Raw genomic sequence first — 8,869 nt, forward strand, 5'->3', positions numbered from 1 at the left:
TTGAACTTTGTCGTTTGATATTGAAATATATTCTTAAATAAATGTTATGTTTACATCATTTTAGCACATTTCTTTATGTTTTTGCTGAAGATTTATAGCTGTTTAATTTAGACTAGAGAAATGATATTAGACAAAAAGCAAAATCAAGCAATTTTCTAATCCGAGTTCAAAATGGCTTTTATGCGACAACCAGCTCTGGTTGGACCAAGAAGCTCCAAAACACTTCCCAAAGCCAAACTTGCACGCCCAAAAGGTCATGGTTACTGGTGGTCTGTTATCAGTCTGGTCCACTACAGCTTTCTGGATCCTGGCAAAACCATTACATCCAAGAAGTATGCTCAGCAGATCGATGAGCTGCACTGAAAAGGCCCAGTTCTTCTCCACAACAGTATCTAATCACTCAACCAGTGCTTCATAAGTTGAAAAAATTGGGCTATGAAATTTTGCCTCATCCACTGTATTTACCTGTCCTCTTGCCAACTACCACCTCTTCAAGCATTTTACAACTTTTTGCAGGGAAAATGCTTCTACAACCAGCAGGAGGTAGAAAATGCTTTCCAAGAGTTCATTGAATCCTGAAGCATAGATTTTTGTGCTACAGGAATAAGCAAACTTGTTTCTCATTGGGAAAAATGTGTTGATTGCAGTGGTTCCTATTTTGATTAATAAAGATGTGTTTGAGTCTAGTTACAATGATGTAAAATTCACAGTCCAAAACCACAATTAACATTTGTACCAGCCTAATAGATAATATTTTGTTCAGTTGCTCAGTTGTGTCTAGCTCTTTGTGACCCCATGGACTGCAGCACATCAGGCCTCCTTGTCCTTCACCATCTCTCGGAGCTTTCTCAAAAACTCATGTCCATTGAGTCGCTAATGCAATCCATTCATCTTGTTCTCTGTTGTCCCCTTCTCCTCCTGCCTTTCAATCTTTCAAAAAAAGGATTTATTTTAAATCTCTGCAGTGGGGTTGAGAAGAATGAACACTTATGTATTAAGAAACCTGGATTCGGAATCAGCGTTGCCTTTGATTAAACCAACTGGTAATAAATTTCACTAACATTTTGTTTATATTCATGAGTACATTTTACAAGTTAATATCAGTTTAGTTGCTCAGTCATGTCTGACTCTTCGCGACCTCATGGACTGCAGTATGCCAGGCCTCCCTGTCCATCACCAACTCCCGTAGTTTACTCAAACTCATGTCCATTGAGTTGGTCATGCCATCCAACCATTTATTCTTCTGTTGTCCCCTTTTCCTCCCTCCTTCAATTTTTCTGAGCATCAGGATATATGTACATATATTTAATTCATTGACCCAGCCATCATAAAAAAATTTTGCTTTTTTCCATATCAGCTGTATTTTTTTATCTCAATCCCTCCACTGAGGAACTGTGACCACTATCTTTTGCTTTAGAAAAAGCTTTGCTTGTCTCTTCATCTTCCTTTACTGCAGATTCTCTTATTTCTCACTTTGCCAGCACTTTGGCTGTCCTAAATTGCTAGTCTGATGGGATGACATGAACCTTGACCCTCAAACTACCTTACCCTTGTCAGTTCGTGGTTATCACTAGCACTGGGTTCTACCCCCCTAAATTTTAGGCACCCTTCTGCATCCTCGGGCTTCCCAGGTGGTGATGCTGCCTGCTGCTGCTAAATCGCTTCAGTCGTGTCTGACTGACTGTGACCCCGGAGACGGCAGCCCACCAGGCTCCCCCGTCCCTGGGATTCTCAAGGCAAGAACACAAGTGGGTTGCCATTTTCTTCTCCAGTGCATGAAAGTGAAAAGTGAAAGTGAAGTCTCAATCGTGTCCGACTCCTAGTGACCCCATGGACTGCAGCCTACCTGCTCCTCCATCCATGGGATTTTCCAGGCAAGAGTACTGGAGTGGGTTGCCATTGCCTTCTCCGCAGGTGCTGCTAGTGGTTAAGAACTTACCTGCCAATGCAGGAGATAGAAGAGACTTAGGTTTGATCCCTGGGTCAGGAAGATACCCTGGAGAAAGGTGTGGCAGCCTATTCCAGTATTCTTGCCTAGAGAATCTCTTGGACAGAGGACTTTGGTGGGCTATAGTCCATGAAGTTGCAAAGAGTCAGACATGACTGATAGACTTTAGCACACAGCATAGCACATTGCATCCTGAGTCTCAGATTAATCCCTTCTTTCCCTGTCACGTAACTATGATCCTATCTCCTGACCTGGATCAGGGTCCGTTGTCCACTCTAACAGTTACTGTTTTCTTTGCCACCGAGTCACTGGTATGAAGAGTCCAAAATGAGATATTCATAGCTTTATGTTCATTGGTGAGTTTACTGTGACCCTTGATAGAACTGCCTTCACTACTGTACCCCCAGAAGCAGAACCTAGAAGAACCTGGGTATTGAGCATTTTCAGGCTTACTCCCCCAACCCAGGTTTCAAGAGTTCCCCATTTTTCTATCCAGACCCTGACTTTCGTTGGAAAACTGTTGAGGTTGTGAATTGAATCTTTGTAGACTTCGATCTTCGCAATTATATTCTAAATCTAGTTTTTTCAGCTGCGGAAGAAAGAGGCCAAACACTGCCAAGGAGAACTTCTGACTTGCACAGCGTATTTTGATTTGACGTCTACTTAAACTGAGTTTGTCATTTACAAGACTTCTAAAACTTTCTGTTTTTTAAAAAAAACCATGTCACTCTGTAAACTGTATTATTACCAGTAGTAATTTCCACATAGGCATTATCTGGTCACTCAGATGGTAAAGAATCTGTAATGCAGGAGACCCGGGTTCCATTCCTGGGTCGGGAAGATCCCTTGGAAAAGGGAATGTCTACCCACTCCAGTATTCTTGCCTGGAGAATTCCATGGGCAAACGAGCCTGGCAGGCTATGGTCCATGGGTTGCAAAGAGTTGGATATGACTGAGTAACTAACGCTTTCACAGTGTACTGTCCATAAATGAATACTTTTTATCTTCTCCACATACCTCACTGGTTGTATGATTCTTATAAATTGTAATGTTGCCAAATGGTAGGAGCTCTCAGTGTTGCACATGTCATCAGGAGTGAGATTGTTATTGCTAGTTATCAATGAGTTGGCCAGTTCCCACATCTTACCGTGCAGGTCTGTTTTCTAGAGCCAGTTCTGGTACAGCCTATCCCAATATATTCTCAGAAAACAGAGTCTGAGATAAGGATCAGAAAGCAGTAGTTTATTTTGAGAAACCCTAGGGTACAGGAGTAGGGAACAGGAAAGGATGAGACAGGAAGCGAGGAAAGTTAGTACACATTACGAAGCTAATGAGCAAGTGGAATCTAAGTCCACTGGGCCCCAGTAAGAAGCCATGTATAATATACTCACAAATGACCACCTGAACGATGGGAGAGGGCTCCTATTCAACATTCTGCTAGATTATGCTTGTGTGAGATGAGTTCCTTCAGCAGTTTCATGCAGTGGTGTTGAAGCTCTTGTGTAGAAAGTGAGAGATCTGTACTATCCAATTATAACTGCAGAAGCTCCTTGGCACAGCAAAAGCTAGTGAGCAAAATGGGTTAAAAAGGTAGGAGGTAGGACATAAGAGGTGTGAAATACACAAGAGCCCTCCCTTTTTCCTCATTTCATTTTGCAGTAATTATGAATGAAATATTTTTGACTGCCTCTGAGGTTACTAAATAAGGTTAAACTTTAGTTTTTAAAATTCTCATTTGTTCATTATGTTTATTCTGGTATGTGCGTGTGTGTGTGTGTGTGTTGTGTGTGCTGGCCTTAATCTGCCATTTTATAAGCTATCCATAAATGTTTTCTGATCTTTGCTTGTCTCTTTGTATTTAAGAATGAGCAATAGATCAAGTAAATCACTGGGATTGCTCTGTACCTGTAAAGGATTTGTTAACTGGCTTTGATTTTTATGCTGAGTGTGTATTATTAGACATTACTCAGGGGACCCATACATGTCAGAACGAGAAAGGATTTACTTTGATGTGTTACACTGATTTTAGGTACTTTATTTCTCCCTGGACAATTTTTCAATTTCTATACAACAGAACTCTAATTTTGGGAGTTGTGGGGTAGGTAGAATGTAGAAACCACAGTATAACAGTCTAGCTATAGATTTTCCTATTCTCTAACTTTTTCTGCACCAGGATCCAATCCAGGTTCATAGATTGCATTTAGTTGTCATATCATCTTAGTCTTTCTTAATCTTAGATAATTAATCTTTTAATCTTAGCATTTAGTTGTCATGTCATTCAGTTTAGTTCCTCAGTCGTGCCTGACTCTGCAGCCCCATGAACCGCAGCACGCCAGGCCTTCTTGGCCATCACCAACTCCCAGAGTCCACCCAAACCCATGTCCATTGAGTTGAAGATGCCATTGAACCATCTCATCCTTTGTTGTTCCCTTCTCCTGCCTTCAATCTTTCCCAGCCTCAGGGTCTTTTCAAATGAGTCAGCTCTTTGCATCAGGTGGCCAAAGTATTGGAGTTTCAGCTTCAATATCAGTCCTTCCAATGAATACCCAGGACTGATCTTTAGGATGGACTGGTTCGATCTCCTTGCAATCCAAGGGACTCAAGTCTTCTCCAACACCTCAGTTCAAAAACATCAATTCTTCAGCGCTCAGCTTTCTTTATAGTCCAGCTCTCACATCCATACATGACCACTGGAAAAACCATAGCCTTGACTAGACGGATCTTTGTTGACAAAGTAGTCTCTGCTTTTGAATATGCTGTCTAGGTTGGTCATAACTTTCCTTCCAAGAAGTAAGTGTCTTTTAATTTCAGTCTGCAATCACTATCTGCAATGATTTTGGAGCCCAGAAAAATAAAGTCAGCCACTGTTTCCACTGTTTCTCCATCTATTTGCCATGAAGTGATGGGACCGGATGCCATGATCTTAGTTTTCTGAATGTTGAGGTTTAAGCCAACTTTTTCACTCTCCTCTCTCACTTTCATCAAGAGGCTCTTTAGTTCTTCTTCACTTTCTGCCATAAGGGTGGTGTCCTCTGCATATCTGAGGTTATTAATATTTCTCCTGGCAATCTTGATTCCAGCTTGTGCTTCCTCCAGCCCAGCGTTTCTCATGATGTACTCTGCATAGAAGTTGAATAAGCAGAGTGACCATATACAGCCTTGATGTACTCCTTTTCCTATGTGGAACCAGTCTGTTGTTCCATGTCCAGTTCGAACTGTTGCTTCCTGACCTGCATACAGGTTTCTCAAGATGCAGGTCAGGTGGTCTGGTATTCCCATCTCTTTCAGAATTTTCCGCAGTTTATTGTGATCCACACAGTCAAAGGCTTTGGCATAGTCAAAGCAGAAATAGATGTTTTTCTGGAACTCTTTTCTTTTTGATTACTTAAGATTATGTATATATTATTAAACATACATTCCAAACAAAAATTGATGTCATACTATTAATTTCAAACAAGCAGAATGAAAAATGAAAAGCAAAATGTGATAAACATTTCTATGGGTAGAACTAACTGATTAAGAACATGTAAAAATTGTGATATTTTAATGTTCTCTTGGAAACTGATAGATCAAGCAAACAAAAATTAGTATGAAACTTGATTGTTTTGGGAAAACAAGTTTCATCTGTTGAGTTCTGTAGCTCCATATAGAGTATATACATTCTTTTCAAGAGCACACACATGAAACATTTGATACGATTGACCTTGGACAGGGTCACAAATGAAATCTCAACGAATTCTGAAGTATTTATAGAAACATCTCTGACTTGAATAAAATTTAAAAAATAATTAAAAGGGAATGTCTTATCTGAAAATGCTGTAATTTGAAACGATACAATCACTGCAATATTCATAGCAGCACTATTTAGCAAAGACAAAGAAGCAACCTAAATGACCACTGGTGGATGAATGGATGAAAAAGATGTGTTGTGTGCACGCGCACACACACACACACACGTAAATATAGTGGAATATTACTCAGCCATAAGTGCATGCATGCTCAGTCGTATCCTACTCTTTGTGACCCCATCATCTGTAGCCTGCCAAGTTCCTTAGTCCATGGAATTTTCCGGGCAAGAATATTGGAGTGGGTTGCCATTTCCTACTCCAAGGGATCTTCCCAATCCAGGGGTTGAATCTAAGTCTCCTGAAGTGGCAGCGAGATTCTCTTACCACTGAGCCACCTGGAAAGCCCCACTCAACCATAAAAAGAATGAAATAATGCCATTTGCAACAACATGGATGGACCTCGAGATTATTGTACGAGGTGAAGTAAGTCTCATAAATATACTGTTTATATGTGGAATCTAAAAAAATAATACAAATTTACTTACAAAAACAAACAGACTCACATAGAAAACAAATCTATGGTTACCAAAGTAGAAGTGAGGGAAAGGATAAATTAGGATTTGGGGATTGGCAGATACAAACTACAAACTGCTATGTATAAAATAGATAATAACTAGGTCCTACTATATATAGTACAGGGAGCTGTATTCAGTATCTTCTAATAAACTATAATGGAAAAGAATATATATGTGTATATATATAAATCACTTTGCTGTACACCAGAAATTAACATTGTAAATCAACTGTATGTCAATAAGTTTTTTTATTTAAAAAGCATGTTTAGACTGTTCAGAGATGAAAATGCAGGTAAGAATGGGTTGGGGTGGGAAGTTGACTATAAAAATTCTAGAAATCAGAAATATATTCATTGATTATATGAACTATAATGGAACTGAATGGATGAACAGAAAAATGAATATGATAAATTGTAGAGAGAATTAGTGAATTTTCTGTTTTTCTGACCGAACCTTAACAGAGCCTCTAGACCTGAAGGCTCTAGGAGTTTTCAGTAAACTGATTAGAATATGTGTTTGTTTGCTAATACGTTACATCAGAGCTCTCCTGATTATCTGTGGTGCTTTTACAGTTCTCGTGTTTCTAAGTGTTTTCCTGGCCATACTTACCCATCCTGTGCTACATTGCATTATTTGTAATCTGATTCAGTGTGTTTGCTTTCCTTTTTATTTCATTCTTTCCTGGCTCATGTAACTTGCATGTCCTCATTATGACTGATCAACCCTGCTCCAAAGCTCAACTTCTCTGACCTTGAATTTCTGGTTAATTTTTACCAGTTAATCTGTCTTTTGTGAATCTTGTTTCTTTGCCAGTCACTCTCAGTCATGGTCATCCATGACTCTGGGATTCTAGATTTTTTGTTTTTACAAATGACAAATTGACCTTTCATACCTTCTCTAAGCCAAGGAAGAGTCAGTGGAAAAGCACCACAATAGAAAAGGAGTTCGGTACATACAAAAAAGAGTCTTGAATGGATAAAAAACAACAACAAACCAAAACCACCATACAAAAAAATGGGTGATCATGTTAACAGAGATTTGCCAGTTAAATCAATAAAATACTATATTTCTATATATTTTGCATTATTTGATTTAATATCCATCATAGAGGAGACCCCAATTACCTGGTCACTCTAGGGCTGGTTTGATGGATGTTTGAACAGATTGGTGATGGGTTCAGAGATGAAAGCTTATGTGGGCTTTTAGGGGAGGAAAACTTTCCTTCTCTTTTGGGTTCATTGTCTGATCTTATAATTAAATTTGCATAATACAGATAAACAAGGAAAAACATTTAATTTTGTATATATGAGAGCCCATAAAAATATGAGACTCAAAGAAATGACCAACCAGGCAGATTTTATACCTTTTAGACAAAGAATACCTTGATGAAGAATTGACAAGGTAAAGGGGTTTGCCCTTTGCATAGCAAATTCATGAAAAAGTAGCAAGTTTTGTTTAAATAGTCTTCTCAGCCCTAAATTCCTTATCTCTGTTGATAAGGATGCCTTCTACTCTCTTGGAATAGAGGGTAACTAACTGGGCGATTTATTTCTTGCTATCAGTGGGGATAGAGGAAAGTCAGAGTATCCTTACACCAGTTTTCTCCTAAGTAACTTTACTTTCCTAAGTATTTAATTCAAAGTAACATGCCAAAGTATCATAGTTTGGGATGGCATATTTGGCTTAGACTGAGCTAGCTATTACTTACATAGAAAATCTAGTCTATTCTACCATACATTTGAACAGTAAAGAAGTGACCACGAGGGGTGCTGCAGACCCAAGGGGACCTACTTATATTCATGTTTGTCAGTTCTGTCTACTACCACTTTTATGAACTTCATTTTACAGACAAGCTGTGCCTTTTGTTTGGCTTCCCAGGTGGCACAGTGGAAAAGAATCTGCCTGCCAATGCAGAAGGTACAGGTTTATTCCCTGGATCAGGAAGATCCCCTGGAGAAGGAAATGGCAACCCACTCCAGTATTCTTGCTTAGGAAATCCCATGGTCAGAGGAACCTGGCGGACTACAGTCCTTTGGATCACAGAGTCGTACATAACTGAGCACCTACACATGCCTCTATTCACCTGAATTTTATTATGATGCTGGGCTCAAGGATGCAAAAACCTTTGGGATGTTAATGAATGAAAAATTTGAAGTACTATTGTCTGTTATACCAGTTTTCAATTTATTGTTTCAACTCCAAATTCAGCTTTGTGATAGAGACATATCTTATTGTGTTTTGCTTTATTATTTATTTATTAATCTGTTTGCTGTAGGTGTGTCATACTACTAAGTCACTTCAGTCGTGTCCGACTCTGTGCAACCCCATAGATGGCAGCCCACCAGGCTCCACTGTCCATGGGATTCTCCAGGCAAGAACACTGGAGTGGGTTGCCAGTTCCTTCGCCAATGCATGAAAGTGAAAAGTGGAAGTGAAGTCGCTCAGTCGTCATCAGTTCAGTTCAGTCACTCAGTCGTGTCCGACTCTTTGCGACACCATGAATCGCAGCACACCAGGCCTCCCTGTCTTATCACCAAATCCCGGAGTTCACTCAGACT

The sequence above is a fragment of the Capra hircus genome, chromosome 6 (assembly GCF_001704415.2).
Source record: "Capra hircus breed San Clemente chromosome 6, ASM170441v1, whole genome shotgun sequence".
NCBI lineage: Eukaryota > Metazoa > Chordata > Mammalia > Artiodactyla > Bovidae > Capra > Capra hircus.